The sequence below is a fragment of the Alligator sinensis genome, unplaced genomic scaffold (genome assembly GCF_000455745.1).
Source record: "Alligator sinensis unplaced genomic scaffold, ASM45574v1 scaffold1043_1, whole genome shotgun sequence".
Classification (NCBI taxonomy): Eukaryota; Metazoa; Chordata; order Crocodylia; family Alligatoridae; genus Alligator; species Alligator sinensis.
This window is the reverse complement of record NW_005842576.1, coordinates 429297-449058: the sequence shown is the minus strand read 5'-3', so window position 1 is coordinate 449058 and position 19762 is coordinate 429297.

Here is a 19762-nt window from a genome sequence, read left to right as displayed (position 1 = left end):
GAAGCTGTATGGAGAGGGATCCAGGGTCTTTCTCCCTGCAGTTGCCCAGGCCAAGCAGTGGCGCATCACTGCTTGGCGGGGAAGGAGGAGGGTGCTGCAGGGGAAGGGATCTGGTGTCCTTCTCCCTCCAGCTGCCCCAGCTGGTGGGAGAGGCAGGTTTGGGGAGAGAGGTCACTGGGGCAGCCTCCTGGGAGGTGTGTGGGAAGCCCCCAGCAGCCAGTTCTGCCAGACTCTGAGCCCCTGCCCCACTCCCCCCAACCAAACAGCGAACACGTGTTCAGTTCCCTTGTGCTCTTATAGCGCTTCCACCAGGGGTTATTTGAATGTCTGTACGCTTTAGAGATCTCATCTGGCAAAAATGGAAGTGCATAATGCCTTAGTAATTGCAAAGCTATGGAGAAGGATGGAATAAGAGTGTTCTCAGGTACTAAGGATATCTACGCTGCCTCTGTGATCATCTGGAAGCAACATTAAGAAGGATGCCCTTACCACTTACTTCTGCTGACCATATGCCAAATCCTGAAGAAAAAGAGATAGAGAAAAGAGAAATTAGGTAGCATTGTTGAGTTAGCACAGTCCTGAAAGCAAACCAAGAAGCCCACCCAAGATAGCCTGAAAATGATGTTGGCTCTGTAATAAGCAGAAGCAACACATACTGCTCCCTAGCATATCCAGACTTACCTGGAGACAGTGTAGATGTACCTGTATACGTATAAAAGCTGTATAAGTAATTGTCTCAGAAGTAGAATTAGATCTGAATTTATGTTTATGTGCATCTTAAGAAGAGCAAGAAGAAGAAAAAATGCCTAGGATGCATATAAAAGGAGCACATAATGGAGCAAATAGCATTCTGGTATTGCATTTTTTGTGCTAACAGGTTCCTTCCTTATTCTTAATTCTGCAGTTCTCATGGGATATTGAAACTTTCCTGACAGAACAAGTTCTTTGTTTTCTCACATATGTAAGTGTCCATGTTTGAATCAGTTGCAAAGACAGCTACAGCTAATATGCTTAATTAATACATGTCTATATCTTACCACAACAAAATAAGGAAGGCAAAACACAATCTTACCCAAACCACATTTTTACCATTTTTGTTTTTGGTACCGTCACTGAACGGCACTAATGTAAATTAAACAATTAATGGGTCTGGCATGAGAATAATTATTGTAGAAAAGGCCTGGTCTGTGACTTTTCTAAATAAAGTACATGGGATTGGTGCAGAAATTACCCAAGTGGGCCCTACTAGCTTTTTCAATAAGGGTCCACTCAAATTCCATCTGTGAACATTTGGTCAATCCTTTTATGGAGAAAAGGATATTTCTCCAAGTTCATATTAATTTTTTTCCACATCTGTGCACTCACCTAATCCCTACCCACATGCCACTTCAATTAAAATTAAAAGAACAAGTCAAATCTTTGTGAATATTTAACTGCAATGCAGCATGTAGGGCATAAATGGCTTGCTTGCTTTCTTTTTTCTTACTAAAAAATTACTTTTTTGAATTATTACTATTTATTCTCCTTTGAGTGTTAAATATTTAGACTGATTAAGTAGAGACTACCTCCCTGTTAGCTTTCATTTTCCTATTGGTTATAGCAAAATAAGCATGGCTGTGATAGAAGTTTGAGCAATATGAATTGAAAATGGGAACATTCAACCGGATGTCAGCATTGCAAAGTATTTGATTGCTCAAGTTTGGAGTTTCTGCTAAGATCAACAAATTATTATTTTTCAGTTGTTTAATATGATCCCTGACTCCATACAATCAGCACCTTTATTTTAAACAAACAACTGTGATGGCTTTAAATACAAATGCAGTATACACTGAATTTATATTTTAATCATTGCATATTAATAGGAAGGAAGAAGAGAAAGATGACAACTGGAAATGTCAACTGGTTTAATCATACTTAGTATGAAAAGACTGCTATAACTTTAAGAATGCAGCTTAGCTGACTTTGGAGCTTAGGTTTTTATTTTTCTACTTTATAGCATGCTTCAAAACTACTTGGACAAATACAAAACAAGAATTACAGTGCACCATAAGTTATTTTAATATCCTGTAGTGGTGTATACTTCCAATGAAATCCCAAGACTATTATTAAGGTTCTGTGTTTGTGTGAAAATGTCAAGTTGTTTCGAGTGACTACATACTCTAAATTATATATAACTGTTACTTTATAGCTAATAGGCACTAAAATTACTTTAAAACAGAAATGTAAAGTTATATTTTCATCCTTTTTGACAGATAATAAAGCTTATTTATGAGATACATTTTCTCAAGTATTAAAATATATAATGTTTACCAAAACATTAAAAATACTGATACTTGATATTTAAGCAAGAAACTGAGCCATCATGAGGATATTTGCCTAGATACAGCCAGTGTAAAGGCAAATAGACATTAGTGCAATAATTTCACTTGTGAAACTCATTTGTTAAAATGGTAAAGCATAAAAAGGCTGAGACTCAAAATGAGATTAGGTAGTGTTTTACTTTCCCTGCTTGTCATTACACTGTAGAATGAAATCCTTTTATGTATATTTTACAGAAAATGATGAGCTATGATAGATATACTTTAACTCTTTATTTTAACTTGCATCCACTAAGATATGTAGCTTAATTGCTTTGTTATTGTATCCCTAACTGAAAAGGAAAAAGTTACTTCCTCTTATAAGTACAATGGAGAGGGACATCAGCATAAGAGTAATTTCTTCTTTTGTAAACTCCAGTTAGGGTAGAGGATTTATGAAGGGGGAGATTATTGTTGGCATGACATATACGTAAGTGTACACAACACCACTAACCTACCAATTATTCATAGTCTAAAATAAAAAGGTTTCACGCGCAAATTATCATTGTTTATCCTTGCCAAACACTTAGTAAATAAAAACATATAAATGTCTGGATCTATCTTGTTATCTGTGAAGTGAAAGGGATATCAGCAAGCAGTAGGACAAGTGTTATCAGTTTAGAAGGCAACCTTCGTAGAAAGTTACTGTGTGTATATTCAGGAGTTATGGGAGGAATTAATTGCCATGCTGAAGCCAACACTGTGCAATGATTAGGATTACCTCTTCAACTGAGGGTTTGTGGCTACATTTATGCTTCATAGTTCTACAGCTCGACTATACAATATTATGCCAAAGCATGAACAAAAGAAAATTACCCTGAAGCAATGGAGTGCCACAATGCATTGTCGCTATTAATCTTTTAGTAATGGCAATGCTAATTTGACATGATGCATAGCAACTTATTAATAGAAATACTTGAAGTCCAAGATTTAAAATATTCTTCTGTGTGAGAATAGATGAATCTGGAAAGAGGTAATAGGATACTAAGCTGTTCACCTCTGGGTTACTGGTTCACTTTCAGCCCAATTCAATAATGATAGAAAGAAATGCTCATATGCAAAATAAAATCGCATTAGATTATTTCTTCAGCAGGGTAGAGAGTGAAGCACAATACAAAATCAAGAACTTTATGACAATTGGCTTTGTCAGTTCTTTGAATGGAGTGGTTGAGGTTTGAACAGGCACAAAAACATATTACCCCACTTACCAAACTTGCCTGGCCATGAAAAGCCAATGCTGTTACATGTGATGCTTTTTATATCATATTGCTAAAATAAAGGCACTGTAATAAAGACAGACGGCCCTCCCTTGTGATGGGACCTAGACACATGACATGTTTACTGGTGCAATCAGCCTTTAGAGCAGTGTAAACAAAAAGCTGACCTGCAATGGGTGTACACAGCTATACAATGAATGGGGTGTAGAATTAACCTAGAAAATCTAGGATAAAAGTACATTGGTGTAAGTGTTGTAGTCCAGTTTATCCTGGGTTAACTGGTTATTTAAGATTAGATAAAGCAAGCTATTACTTGCTTTCCCACCAGCTACTGCTGTGGTATACTAATGCAGCATACTGCATACAACTACTGCTTACCTATATGAATCTCTGTGCAATTTATATCAGCATGCAAAACTAATATAAATTATGCTGGTATAAATATGTTGTCTCAAAGCCCATAAGCATTATAGCCCCAGCCCTGTCCACACGTCTGCATCAGTAATTCTGCATGCATGAGTAGAAGTACCTTTGTAAACTTGTGCAGGATCAAAGCCCACATTTAAAACATATTTAACTATGTATTTAATTTATTTATGGGGATATATTTAACTGCTCTTTTAAAATCTCCCTTCACTCTTCAATCCAAGTCTTAGCTCTTTCTTTGCAGATGAAAGGCAAAGTTTACATTCAGGTTCTTATGAATTGCTATTACCATTACTTGACTGGTCAGCAGGGGATGCTCCTGCACTAGCAGGCTAATTCCTTTTCTGGGAGACTGAGTATGTCATCACCTCCATGAGACACCTAGCCTCTGTCCGCCTAGGGCACGGGATCCAGAGTCTGTTCTCAAGCATTGGTCTCTGTGTGAGAGCACAGCAGGTTGCTAGTGTGCAACTCAACCAGTTACAAAATGTTTAGCTGTGTTTATAAAAAGACTAATCTGTGTTCACATCATATGGGCTTTGTTCCTTATCCTGAGCCATCATTAACTATTAATCCCGGGTGTGCTTTTTCAAACGTCTGCTCTATTTTTGTTTGTTTTCAGAAAACTGTGGCACACTTAGGAATCAAGAGAACACTAGGCAAGCAGAGCTACTACATACTAGTATGCACAGATTTGAAAAAAAAGCAATAAAGAAAAAAGGAGGATGAGTTTCTCATTGAACTTTAACAGCAAACTGCTGAAGAACTTTGTGATTTGTTACCAAGGCAGCATTGGGTAAACCTGGGGAAGTCTTAAATTCAACCTGCCTGATTAATGTCAAGGTTATGTTCGATCTACATTGGTAGCACACATGAATTTCATGTCCCAAGACCTTAGAAGGAGTTGATGTAACATAAGCCATTATTTATTGGATATAATGGCCAGTAGCCAAGGTAAAACATGGTACAATACATTAATAGCATCACGTTATCTTGGGAAAATGAGGCTATTAATGCAGGTCACCTGCACTATAGCTCAGAATAGATTCAGGTAGAAGCCATCAAAAACTTCTGCTTAAGCTGGAAACAAGTAGAGTTCAAACCTTGTCTTATCAATTAAGAAAAAATTGTTTGAAGGTCTTCTGTAGTCTTATTTTTTCCATTATCCTTTCAAAGTAATTTCACCTTGACCATTTTTTCTTTCATTTTTCCCAAATTTATTTTCACATTGCCTTCCTCAGAAACATTAGTTACTGGCTGCACTGATTTGAGGCACATAGACTATTTGAAAGATTTGACAAGAATATGCAATAAGGTATTGCTTCTGCCATCAATAGTAAGAACAAAAATTAAATTATAATTTAATTTCTCATTGAAATATATTACTACAATCAAATAGCACCACACCGGCCCTATAAAAATAAGATTGGAGTCCTAGCCAAAACATACAAGTAGGCTTGGCAGGATTTGATTTTTATTGGTAAACATCAATAAATGTTGATTTCACCTCATACACCTCAGACTGCCGAAAAAATATTTCCATCATTAATAATGAACATTTATAGAAAGGGGACGTAAGAACAGGCTCCTGCCACAGTGTCAGGGCGGGCTCCTGCTGTGTGTGTGTGTGTGTGTGTGTGTGTGTGTGTGTGTGTGTGTGTGTGTGTGTGTGTGTGTGTGTGTGTGTGCGCGCGCGCGTCCCCACCATTGCCTCCCCTGCTCGGTGCCCTGCAGGATGTTAGCCAGCCGGGCCCTCCCTTGCAAACTTGAGTGGTAGCCACTGGGCAGATCAAGCCGCAGGCTGCAGGGGACAGATGCCACTGCAACAGCTGGAGGTTTCCTTGCCGGGGAGCAGGAGGGTCGGGGAGACAGTGGCCACTTCAAGCCAAAGGAAAGGGGACACTGAGCTTGGCAGTACTGTGCAGAGGGGCTGACCAGTGGGCTAACAGCCCAGCAGCACAGCAACTTCCCACATGCCTGCAGCGTGCTGGTGTGGAGGAGGAAGCAGGTGTGTTTGTGTGTGTGCATGTTTGCACCCCCACACCTCTAATTTCATGCAATCCTAAACATTTAAATAAATAAAAATCAAAATTAATGCTTAAAAATAAACATTTATTTTAGCTGTTGAAGTTATTAAAAAATAAAAATCAAATTCTGCCAAGCCTACGTATAAGCATGATTGAGCATGTTTGGGCATGATTGGGGCATTTACCTCCATTTAGAATAGCTGTAGTTCTCACAAAAAACCCAACCAAAAAATACCCCTCAACCAGCTGTACACATTTACCAACTGTAGGATTTTTAATACAAAAGATGCACATTTCTCTTTTCTGTGTTTATATTGCCCAATCGCCTTATACTTTTGAATCACATAAAGGAATTCTTAAGCTTATGTCTGTATTCAGGATTAAGTTTTTCTCTACTTCCTCCTCAAAAGGTGGGGCAGACTGATTTATTCTTTTGTTGGCATCATGACCATTCCTTTAGAAGACCAATTCATTATGTTTGGATATTTTTTAACTGGCACACACTGGAGGCCTTGATATAATTTATAGCATTATAACTTAGTAGGAGATTTTCCTAAATTCTTTTGGTCTTTTGTTCCTGTTTCTTCCATTACCATTTTAGTTAGACAATGCAAAAAATAAAAGTGTTTTCTTTTATACGGTTTAGAAAATGGGATTCATTCATTGTCTTTAGCAGGCCTTCAGACCACTAGACTCGTGTTCAATGCTTGATAGCAATACAATAACCCAACAGCTAAACAAATATAGATATTAGTGAGGATTAGTAGGACTATACAAGACATATTGTGCAGAATTCTGGTTACTATTGGAAGGGCATTGCTAAGATTGAAAAGTTGCAGTGGAGAGCAACCAAAATGATTCAAGATTTGCAGGATAAGAGCTATGAAGACAAATTAGCCAGATTCATCCTACATTACTTGAAGACAAAAACCTGTAAGATGCTGAGGTACTGTTGTGAGATACAGAGCACTGTTAAATACTCTTCAATTTCCTGATAGTGAAGTGTATTCAGCATCCCAAAAAGGCAGGCAGCACCATTAGGATTGGCCTCTAAAAAGCGGACTAGGAGTAGTCTTCTCATAGAACTACAGTTCATGTCACAAAGAAAGAAATGGATTGATGGCAGTAACACCTTTTATTGTAAATAATTCAGAAATTAAAGAAATAAAAAGAACAGGAAATTATCCTGTCATTCATATACTTGATTTAAGATTGGAGAAGCTAAATCATTGCAAATGAAGTGCTGTGGTGCTAAGAGGAAAAAATGCTGCTTCTCAACTAAGAAAAGTCACTTTTTCTTGAATTAGTTTTTTTTTGTTTTGTTTTGTTTTGTTTTTTTTTGTTGTTGTTTGTTTGTTTTTACACATAGGAAAATTTAGCACCTGCAAAAACTATTTTTCCTGTGGAAAAATATTCAAGTCAGACACAATGGAGGAAAGGGACTGAAGGTCAAAGGTTAAATTTTGTTTGCTGCAACACATGTTCCTGATCTAAATGTTACAGATGCAGTCGAAACACTAGCTCACACAATTGGGGAAGCATCATGTTGATGGGGGAAGGAAAGATAAAGAACGAAGTTTTATTTACAGAAGTCCTATTGTATTCACAACTTGTTGAAGAATAAACAATAATTCCCCAAATTCATTTCTACTACGTCTTCCCAAAAAATAACATTTCTGGGAGAAAGCTAGCTAGCACTGTGCTTGAACTTGGATATATATCAAACTGGTGAAGGCAAATATAATTCAATTAATAAAAGAGGAGGGGAAAAAGTATCCCTTCCAGAAAGGGATCAGTAATATCTTCTTTAAAAGAGCACAATGGGTCAAACTATAAAACAAAATATAGCACCTCCAATCAGGACAAACACTGAGGTCTAGTATAGAGTCTAGGATTAGATTGCTCTGGTCCTTAGGTAAAGGATGTTACAGTTAGGAGAGGGACCCCCATTTTTTTCTGCCTTTTATAAATGTCCTATTCTTTTCTTTATTCTGTCTTAGAAATCTAGTGGCATGGAAAAGGGAAAGAAAGTTTGTTCTACACTGAGATTCTCATTCAGGAAAGCCCTTAGATACCTAATTGAAGCATTTGCTTATATGTCAGTATAATCCATGCGATGTCTATGTATTCCAAACTAGCCTAATACTGCCTGCTTCAGTATGAAACAGGAAGGCACTGGTATTACCAAGTAGTAATCATCAGCTGAAATCTGTTGAAATAAATGGAGGCTTGAAGTAAACAGAGTGCTTACCTTCTCAGGAGCATAAAGATTAGGTATTTCAGTATCCACTGATATTCAGTGGTCAGAAGGGGGCTGGGGTGGTGCAGATGTTAAGGCATATGGCCAGTTGCCCAAAAGGTTACAAGTTTAAGGCCATAGCAGAAGCACTTGTGTCATGGCCTGTCAGATTCCACTGAAATCTTTGAGCTCTGATAAGTACCTTTTCACAAGGATACAGAAAGGACTGGTCAAATGAGAGCAGGAAAAGTGAGATAACGTTAGGAGAACAACCAAAATGTGCCTCTGAAGGCACAAGTATAAATTAGGCCTTGGCCCATTCAGGTAGTTTCCTGCCTCCAAGAAGGTTGTACCACATGTCAGGGGCCAAATCACAACTACATCTGACCAGTGAGAGTTGAAGCTCAAGGGGTTCGGAAAAACAAAAATAAGAGTACTTTATGCATCTGTCAAGGACAAAATTATGTTAGGGATGAGAAAGGACTTCAGTTTGGGACAGTTCAGTGATATTTAAAGACCAATCCTCTTACCTAGACAATACTGTTCAATGGAAATGTCCAAGTAGAGCTATATTTTTCAAGGAAAATTATATTTTAAACACAGTCTTAGTCTCCAGTATTTTATATTTACAGTAAGTTATCAAATAAAGTAAATAATTTTATCTTACCAATGCTCACTTAAGATCTGTTAATGTAAAATATGATTCATTACTTTGTAAAGCTGTAACTTTTGCGTGAGATGCATAAGTAATGTTTATATTAGCAACAAACTAAGATGCTTAATACTCAGACATCCAGAAACAACACCCTCCATCCAGAGACTCCTAAAATGTTTGCTAGGAGCTAAGAATGGATGATCCCATTAGGACAAAATAACTTGAACTTAAATTTTGTGAATTTAGTTAGCTGTGCTGTTCCCTATTATTTTTTATTCTCAGGGCTTTATTGCCTTTCTGGACTGAGGCTGAACTAGAATGAAAATTGCCAAGTCAAAATAAATTATTGTTTTAGAGAACTGCCTACTCTACCAGAAGTAAAATTATGAGGAATATCATTAGAAATCTGACAGGTCCAGCTCAGGTTTACAGGCTCAAGAAATTCATGTGAGGTTAGGATTAAACTCTAAGCCAAGGCTTTCAAAGTACATTCACTAATGCAGTCCAGCCCTGTACCCATTTAAATGAACACATCAGGAACAAAAAGCAGCTGCACAGGGGACCAACACAAGTGAGACGTGGAAACTCTGAACTCCACCTTTTCGGCAACATTTTCTATGATTTACCATAGGGGTTTAGAGAAGGGAATTCACCTGGACCTGCTTCCTGCACTGAACAGATCAATTATGACACCAAGTTGATGAAGAAGGTGCTAAGCTGGTCATTTTTCTATAGGATGCGCTAGCAGCTACAGCCCTGCTCTGCAGGTGGCTGGATGGTGGGCTATATCCTTCCATGTCTGTGTATTTCCTTTGGGGAAAGCCATTTGACTTGGCTTTGCTTATAATATGATGATTTAGGCCTATTAACAAAATGATAAGGTATCCTGATCAGGGAGGTCTTTGGACAACTAAAATAAATTGAGTGCAAAGTAAAACAAAGCAGTAAGCCTATGCAATATTTAGAAGTTAAATAATAATCTAGCGAATAGCTAGATACTACTGTTTAAGTCATATTATATGCTAAACGTACTAGACAAATTTATGCACAGTATAACTATATGGAAATCAATGGCATTACACCAGGGATAAATTAGGTCTACCTTGTCTTAAGCAAATAAAATAAACACTGTGCTTAATCTTTAACTTTCAAGTTAAGTTAGTTTCAGCTCAAACATTCCAGTTGCCCGAGCAGTCTAATAGATTTATTCTCTGATGTCATTTTTCTCATGTCATTTTGGAATTTGATTGCAGCATATTTAAAATGTTGGTTGCAATCATAACAAAGTGCAGGGTTTAAAATGCATTCAACTCACACGATGTCCTTGTGGAGAATGGTTATTTGTCTCTGTCCTCTGAGGAAGAACATGGTATGATGAGCAAAATCTGGTGTAATAAAGAAGAATGATGTGTAAAACCCCATGGAAAGACTGCATCTTTATTCCCTAAATTAAATATGTTTGGGTGTGTTAAATATCTTACTTGATACAGTTCAAGCAAACTCTTCAACAAATAAAGGCCTGCCTGTGATTCCATCCAGCAAATTGTACAAATACAGAAAATCTCATATGAATAATAGATAAAGGATTAAAACTGATAAAAGCATATATTTTCCATGCACCAAGGGCATTTGTTTAACAGTTTTCAATTGTGTTAAACAAGGTAGATCTTCTTATTTGTAATTCTGGGATCAGTTTTAAATATTAAAATATTTTTAATTATTTTATTATTTTATCATCTCCATGTCAGCTCCCATGACCTCAGGTCACCCTGGTACACTGTAACAATTAAAATAATTTCTGGGGGACATGGAGTAAAACATACTATGGCCTCATAGAGTGTCACAAAGACCGAGGCGAAAAAAAGCCTTTTCAAGGACATACAAAAAGAAATACTAATAGATTAAGTATAACACTACAATAAACAATGATCACCCTCTGTTATATAAATTTGTGTATAATATTTTGTATTTTAAAACTTGTAATATTTTCTTCCAAACAAACGCATAAGAACTCTCTCATTTGGCATTTGAGCTTTTAAAAAAAGCAAACTGAATTGCAGAAGAAAATACATGATTAAATTAGCCTGATTAGTGACTATTCAGTACAACTCAAAGTAGTAAAATGAAAGATAAAACAACTATTCAATAAAGGCATGACAATTTTATTGAAAGGTAAACAACAGGCCAAATCCTGCAACTCTTATCCTACCATCACTGATGTCAAGTAACTCCCTGGATTGAATTAGGCAGGATTTAGCCCCCTTTTTTTTTAAAGCACTGAGAGTAAAATTCTGCTGTCCTACATCTCAGGGACCTCAGTCTTGAAGGTATGGTCTCCTTACAAGAAGTCATCCCTGACTGACAACAATGGAGATGTTGCACAGGATGCCTTTGTTCTAAGTCACCATCTTAAACTGAACTTAGAAGTTTGACTTTAAATTGAACATTAAGTATGGTTATACATACAAGATCACATTTTATTTCAACTCCTGCCTAAGTGAACCACCACTGTCTCATTTAAATATAACATATTAAGTATTCTGTCACCCTCATATTCCATTGCATTTTATCCCATGCAAATACAAAAAGGTTACTGTACACTTTCCAGATTCTCTACAACCTGAAGAGTGCATACAGACATTTAGGGAGGTTATAGGGAAGTTAGATCAAATTAAAAATGGCTATCTGATCTAAGATAAATTGGGATGGGGGTTAGCAAGAGGGAACTGGGGAGAGTAGGGAGGCAAGCATGCTTGGCAGGGGTCAGAGGGATCAAGGGGCAGGCAGGATACACAGGGGGATTGGGAGGATTCAGGGGCAGGCAGAGTCCACAGGGGAATCAAGGGGTGAAGCAAGGTTGGTCAGGAGGTTGGTGAGGTCCAGAAGGGTTGGGCAAGGCAGCTCATCCCCCCGCCCCCAATCCTCCCCCTTTCCATCCACCATTCCCCACCTCAATTTACTTCCTTGGCTCCCAGCACTGGAGAACACTAGAAACACTGCCAGTGGGAGCAGCTTGTGGGATGGCAGTTTGGCAGGCTCAGGGGAGGAGCATTGTCCATTTGGGATGGGGGCAGGGAGCTAAAAATAGCCTGGTGCCAGGGAGAGGGTAGGAAAAGCATCACCCCAGGGCTAGGGCTAGCAGCTGGGCTGGGAACTGTATACAAGTTCAGGACAGTTAGATCAGTCTAAAAATGGCCAACCCAATCTAAGTTATGTGTACCACAGGGGTAGGGTTAACTTACATCAGGTCAGCCATTTTTAGACTGATCTAACTGTCCCAAACTTCTGTACAGATCTCACTCAGATTGATCTAACCAGTATACGGCAGTGGTGATGCATAGGGAGCACATGGGGGTGCATGTACATCCCCTGAGAGCACTGGTGCACCCCCTGTCAGCCAGCATTCCTGGGCCAGGGTGCAAGCAAGAGCGCTGGTGCCCCACCGAGAGCACCGGGTGGGGAGTGTGCCAGGAGAAGGGCCCCCCTCCAATGGCCAATCCCGTTGACCCAGGTGTGCCAGCAGTGTGCCCGGAAGTGCCAGGGACACGCTGCTGCCAGTTGCAGGTCAGCAGGATCGGCCACCATAAGGGGACCCTCCCCCTGGTCAGCTGGATCGGCCGCAGGATTGGCCACAGGGGAACCCCCCCAGTTATTGACTGTCCAGTGGAGGGGTAAGTGCCAGACTGGGTGGCCATTTTTAATGTGATCTAACCTCCCCAAACATCTATATGTACTTCAACTTGATTAAGGTGTACAGTAGGTCAATTTTCCAAAGAAGCCATTGTTAGAGCATATGCTTTTAATCCTTAGGTACAAAAAAAGTTTTCTGCAAAAGCTAGTGTAGTGTCCTAACCACATAAAGGAAAAAAATCCTTTCCAAAATCTTACTTGAATCCTATTTTAAAACACAAAGCCCTCTCAAAAGTCAGGGGACAAAAAGCCAGCTTGAAAATGTAGTAATATCTCTCTAAAAATTTAGACCAACTGATAACTACTGATACAATCCTATTGATAACAATAGTAAAAAGTTATAATGTGAAGTTAACAAATAAATTGACTCCTAAAAATAACAGTTAATATAAATGATCTGACTATGAAATCCATTAGCTCACAATAAACCAGTGATTTCATTAACTGTTGCTTCAGATATTGTGTTACTTAAGCAATTCACACTTGTCACCACCATTGCAGATCATACCTCGAATACTATTTTATTTAAGATCACCTTATTATTCAAAGGGCACTGAACATCCAGACAGAGACAGCAAAGATGATAACTGCAGATATGTTACAAGAACCCACAGAAACCAATGCAATTTCCTTAAACTGATATCAGTCCTAGGAAAGGATAATGTAGCTAATCTGAAAGCAGTTTTGAAAAAGTGAAAAGCCAACGTAATTCAGAAGCAAATGCTTTAATCTGAAGGGGAAAAAAAATCCCTAAAAGTATTAAAAATTGACACGGAAGGATAATTTTAAATCTATACAAAAAACAATAGCTTCACTGCACTAGGCAAATGAATGGTTTCAGGGAAATGATAATGTCTCAAGGTCTTAGGCCTAGAGAAACTTCAAAATATTCTACATGAAAAATACTCATGAAGCGTGAACTGAAAGAAGGAAGCACCAAATTAGCATCACCTGACAGCCAGCTGGAGAAGAATGTGTTCTCAGCTGTGAAGGAAGTAAATAATGGATCCCTTCATGATGTAGAAGGAAAAATGGTTTCCCTAAAATTCTACCACAAGGTAAAAGTTTATTCAGTATCAATATGCACACATTTGTATGTGGTTTATTGCTGATTGCCCTCATAATCAACCTCATGGGAAATCCTACAGAGAACTAAGGAAAAGAGTGGCTGTTCCAACACCCTGTATGGAACTAGAATTTCCTCTCCACCCTCAAGATGCAATGTCAGGATAGAAAAAAACCAGTATTACCAATTAATAAAAAGCGAGAACAGCTCACCAAAGAGAACAAAAGTAAAGAAAAATGTAGCGAAAAGAAGTGAAAATGATACATTTAACCTATGAGACTCATATGATTAAGGCTATGCTGAAAGGCCTCTTTTGTTGTTCAAAAGAAGATCATCAAGGTAATATTCCTAACATTTTTCAAAAATAAATATTCTTTCCTGATTAAGGTATTAAAGACTTACTCTCAGTTACTAAAATGAAAAGTAATGTTGTTACTTCTGCAGTATATGAAGATATGTACAAGAGATAAATAAAATGGCAGGTCACAACTTTATCAAAGTTGTAATATCTTTCACTCTCCCATACCAAGATTTTAACAGTTTCCAATGAGGAATACTGGGTTCATACCCTGTTGGTTCAGTTTAAGAAGAACTTATAACTGTACCTTCTCTCTGTATGTCAGTATACAGCTCAGATATGAAAACTCCCACTACATAGGAGGTGAGGTGGCAGGGGCATCAATTACAAAGATTTCAAATTTCCCCTTTTTCAAAATCTATCCAAAAAATCCCAGGTCCCACTTAGCTCAAAGGATGATTCCATTTAGGCTTGATCCATTTTGGACATTAGCAACAAGGTAACAATTTCACCCTCCTGATATTGAACTTAAATTTTAACCTAACTGTTCTTCCATGATACTGTTTTAAAAAAAACCCATTAGTTCTCACGCCAGTCTGGACTGGTAGGAAGATTCCTTCCTGACCCCCAAAACAGACCCAGTGCATCATAAAGAATACTACTTACCTGCTACAAGCAAACAACTGCTACTAGGAGCAAAAGGTTTCAGAAAAGCCCAGGTGCATTTAAATATACAAGTGGGGATCCAAGAACCAATCAGCTTCCCCCTCCCAGGAAACAACCAATGGAAAGACTGAAGACCTGAAGGCAGGAAAAGCTTCTGTCTTGCATGTAGAAGCTTTCACATACTCCTCCAAATCCCCTCACAAGTTCTTGTACAATCCTTGTCACCTGCGTCTCCTTCTCTTGAAAACGGCAAGGGGAATTTTCACAGTTTGTTGTCTGATTATAGTTTGAATGGTTCACTCAGGCTGGACAATGACTGCAGCCTAGTTCCTTCCACGCTTACTTAGAGGAAGTTTCCTTTTCATTTCTGTATGAGAAGCACAATGGTTCTGTGGCAGAGACCACAATATTGATGAACTGGCTGCATGGAAATATGAGGATCATAGGACAGAAGAGACCTTCCAGACCACTGAATGCAATACATTGCATTCACAGGTTTTATTTATTCAAACAACCTAATAAACACCCACTTCAAACCTAAAAAAATCCATTGCAAACCTTCATACACAACAAGGCACAAACCAGAACACCTGACAAGGCCACACACCAAAGGAGGACAAATCCCCATAGTTCTTCCCAAACTGACTTAAGGGTCAAAGCAAATCTGACCCATTCTAACCATCCTGACTGCAAACTTGGTGATCAGTTTGACCCCAAGCAGAAAAGTGAGAGAGTCTAGCCAGGAACCTACAAGTTTCCTAAGTATAAGCAGGAGCACTAGCATACCACAATCAAAACCATTCAGCCTTAGGTAGGGTCAATGTCCAGTTCTTCAGGGGAGAATGTCCAGTGTGCATGTGGAGAAGATGGGGATGAGTGTCTCAGAAGCCAGAAGAATTCATAAAGTGGGAAGTATTCCTTGCTGGACCCTGCAGCAACCAATGAAAGTCCAAAAGCATGTGATACCTTCTCTTCAGTTCTTTTCTTAGGTGAGGTCAGATTCTGCCCCTTTACCTTACTGAATAATTAGCCTTGAATTACTCATATTTTCTGTCCTTTCCTTACTTAGCCTGTTATAAAATTTTTACTAAGATGATCATTTATTATCCCAAACCAGTAGCATATCTAGGAGGGGGGCAAGTGGGGCACTATCTCAAGGCACTGATTTATAGACTGGGAACCTGTACTAGAGGGCTGCTACAGACAGTGTGCAGGTAGCCCATGCTCCTGTCACAACAACCGGAGTCTAGATCAGAGTAGCAACAGCAGCGGCTGCTGCCAGAGTGCGGGGAAGCCAGGCCACCACAGATAAGACTGTCCCATGCCCACCCCACTCCTCCCAGGGTGCCAGAGGAGCTCACTACACCTCTGACTGAAACTTTCTGTTAAATTGACTTTAAAAAAGAACTGCAAAGTTTACCATTTTTTCCAAGAAGTGCTAGACCGTTGAATAATGCCTCACTTCATGAATGTAAATGCAATGGAGCTATTTATATAACAAGATACTTCTCAGTGAGTGACATTGTGATGGCTGGCTCTGGCCATGCTACAGCACACGGAAGTGAGAGAGACAAAGTACTTCTTTACGCCATTTATTGGCTGCGTTTTGGAGGAAAAAGTATGGTGGGGGAGGGAGAGCAACCACTCTTGCGCCACTGTTCCCCTCCTGCACAGGAGGGTTGGGAATCAGCAAGCCCTGGGAGGTGTAGTGAGCTCCTATGGGTCAGCCCCTACCCAAAATCAGCCAGCACAGCTGCAATGGCAAAAGGCAGGTACCACTTACTTTCTCCCATGAAGCAAGAAGAAAGCAGGGTCCAAAGTGCAATGCAGCATCCTATCTATTTCCCATTTTTAGGGCAGCACAATTATGTGATCCTCCTCATGTAAAGCATCAAATGGGCTCAAAAAGGATACTGTGAGCTCGAAAAGATCACTTGAAAAGGTCCTCAGCTGTGCCAATATCTGCAGCAGCTTAGGTGAGTATTTTACCCTGGCCGTGTCTACACAAGATGCTGACTGCGCAGTAGCTTGTTACTACTGTGCAGTAGAATTGTGCATTAGGAAGCGTGATGCGATGCTACTGCACAGCAGTAGCAGGCTACTGCAGTCAGTGGGTGCGTCTACACATGCCCCTGACTGCGCATTTGGTACTGCACAGTCATTTAGCACTTGCTTTAGTACTTTAGCTAAAGGAAGTACTAAATGACCGTGCAGTACCCTCAGGTAATGCACAGTCCCAGCAGCCCAGTTATTTATAGACACTATGTTGCCGTAGTGATGAACTACAGCAACATAGCTCATCACTACGGTGACGTAGTGGTGGCATCACGGTTAGTGCCTGCTGATGCTACATCACCATAGCGACAAGCTACATTGCCATAGTTCATCACTAGAGCGATGTAGCATCTCATGTAGATGTGTCCAGTGTCACCTAAAAGCCATTCAGTGATGCTACTGCGCAATAACTCCAGTTACTGCTCAGTCATTTAGTACTTGTATACAACACATACTAAATGACTGCGCAGTACTGACTGCAAAGTCAGCATCTTTTGTAGACAAAGCCCCTAGGGCTCAATAGTGTTAAAGAGCCTCTACTGCCTATCTGTCTTATATGTATGTCTAAGACCACATTAGCATTTCTGGGAGTAATAAAACAAAGTGACAAACAAATCTGATCATAAAACAAAAGCTAGCAAAAGCTGAACTGAATAAATAAGGCTTGCAACATATTTCTGAGCCTTGCTAGAGTCAGGCTCTAGTGGACCGCTAAGGGAAGTGAATTCTAGAAGCAGGGGCATTCAAGTGAGAAAGCCCTGCCATTGCCCCTAGAGATTTCAAACTGGGAGCTAACAGCAAGAGCCTCCCAGCCAATGTTTAACAGCTATGATAAAGTATAGAGAGGAAGGTATATTGTCTTTGGTGATACAGTCCCAGACCATTAACACACTGAATTATACACAAAAGCACATAGGAAGCCAGTGTCCTAAACCCCATAACCCCAGGAACGGGGACAGGGAGCCAGCCAAGGACATTCCCACTTTTATATAGGGGATGCTAGGGTTTGGGGCCCCAAGCCAATGGCCTAAGGAGAGGGGAACAGGCATGGGTAACTAAACATTAACATTAAGGTACATATACTTAGGATCTGGGTAACAGGAAGTAAACAGACACTGTGGTGAAATCACAAAAGAACAGGTAACTGGTAGAAAACACTAACATTGTAATATATACACTTGAGAACTGTAAACTCTGCCAAAACTCTGGAGGGCTCCAAACGAGTCTCTGGTCCCACAAAATGCCTAACTGCTGTCTGCCCGGCCCCATGTCTCAGCCCCACTGCTGCAGCTCGCAGTCCTAGCTCTGCCGCTCCTCCCAAACTTCTGCCTACAGGTCTCTCCCTCTGCTGCGGTGACCTGCACATCAAGCACTCTCCCTAAGTGGTAGAACTGCTACTACGCAGCATTTTCCCTAGGAGCCCCAAGGAATCTAGTTGACAAAGACAGGCTTAATTTTAGTTCCAATTTTGAATTTTGGCTCCAATCTGGCACCCTTCTCTGTACAAAGTAGAATCTACTTCCAAATTTTAGGCCTAAACTGATGTGGAATTGTCCCTTCAAAAATAAGAAAAAAAGACCTCAAAATATGAATCTATTTGTTGTGCCAAACTCATCCAACAGCCCCCTAAAGGTGAACTCATTTTTGTAGCAGCTTTTCTTTTCAAAGCTACCAACTAAATGCAGAAAAGTGGGTCCTCCCAATGCAGATAGCCTGCAGTTAACATGTAAGTGAGACAGAAGCATACCTTAAAAATATCGAGCCGTACAGACTATGAAAGACAAAGAAAAAATGCAAAAACCAGCTCCTCCTAACTACCCACTAAGACACTTTGTGTATAATAGGACTTCCCTGCAACTGCTCATTAGTAATAATAGAAAATAACTTGCAAATATAAATGATTTTTTAAAAATGGAGAAGGAAACCTAAGGGTTAATTCCCCCCGCCCACCTCCACCCCACCTACTTCAGCGAAGGCGGCACACTGGATCCGTGCACCATTCCTGGAGCAGCCTGGCTCTCCGGATTGGTGGAAAGCAGGCTGAGAGAGGCATTTCGGGATCCCGTGAGGGGCCTGGAGGGGAGGCCTGTGGTGCGCTGGACAGCTAGACATGGGAGCGACCTTTTTACAGAGAGCAGCAGGCAGCTGGAGGTGCAGCCACGCAGAGCGTTCAGTGGAACACTGGTTTCCCACAGCAGTTTCCAGGGGACACCAGGGCAGATGGCGGCGATTCCTGTGAAAAAGACTGCAAAGTGGCAACAGATGGTCAGAGGTGACCAGTGAGCTGGTGGAGAGGGTGAGGGGCACAGGCTCTGGGTGCCTCTCACATGGGGCTCTGTCCTTCTGTGGTGGAAGGACTGGCACAGAGTTAAGCCCCTAGGACTTTTACCCCTCAGGAAGAGAGCTTGAGGCAGGAGGGGGAGACTGCCAGCCAGCAGGTACCCCCGGTGACTGGACAGAGAGGGGCAGTGAAGAGCCAGTGTGGTGGAGGTCTCTTCCCCACCCAGGTGGCAAAGACTAGTATTACAAATTGGACTCGCGAAACATGACTTCCTGTTAGGGAGTGACATATAACAGTAGTTGCTGCCCATCTTTCATGGTAGCTTACCTGGATGGAGTTATAGATTTTTCTCAGAGTTTACCTGTCTGGAGAGAGGCAGGGCAAGAATTGGCTTTGTGACAGGCTACTGCCAAGGACTGCTGTTTTGACCCCTTTTTCCAGCAGGGCAACACCAAGAGTCATCTTCCAGGGGCTGGAAGTGGTTAGGGCAGGGTAAAGGGGAGGTTTGGAGCCCCATGAAGAAGCCAGGGTGTCAGGCTGGGAAGGTCACCTGTGGCTCCCAGTATTACAATGTTGAAGTTGAGGCAGGAGAGAAGAAACAGCTCTCAGGAGACCCAGGTGACATTTGCTAGGTCCCACCCTGTCACAACCAGTGGGCCAAGGGCCAGCTAGGAAGCGCCATAAGCCTTACAACACCTATAGGCAGCAGACATCAAGATGTATGCATGAAAATGGAATAATCTTAAGCATTGTATACATCAAATACCACAAAAAGTGAAACACTT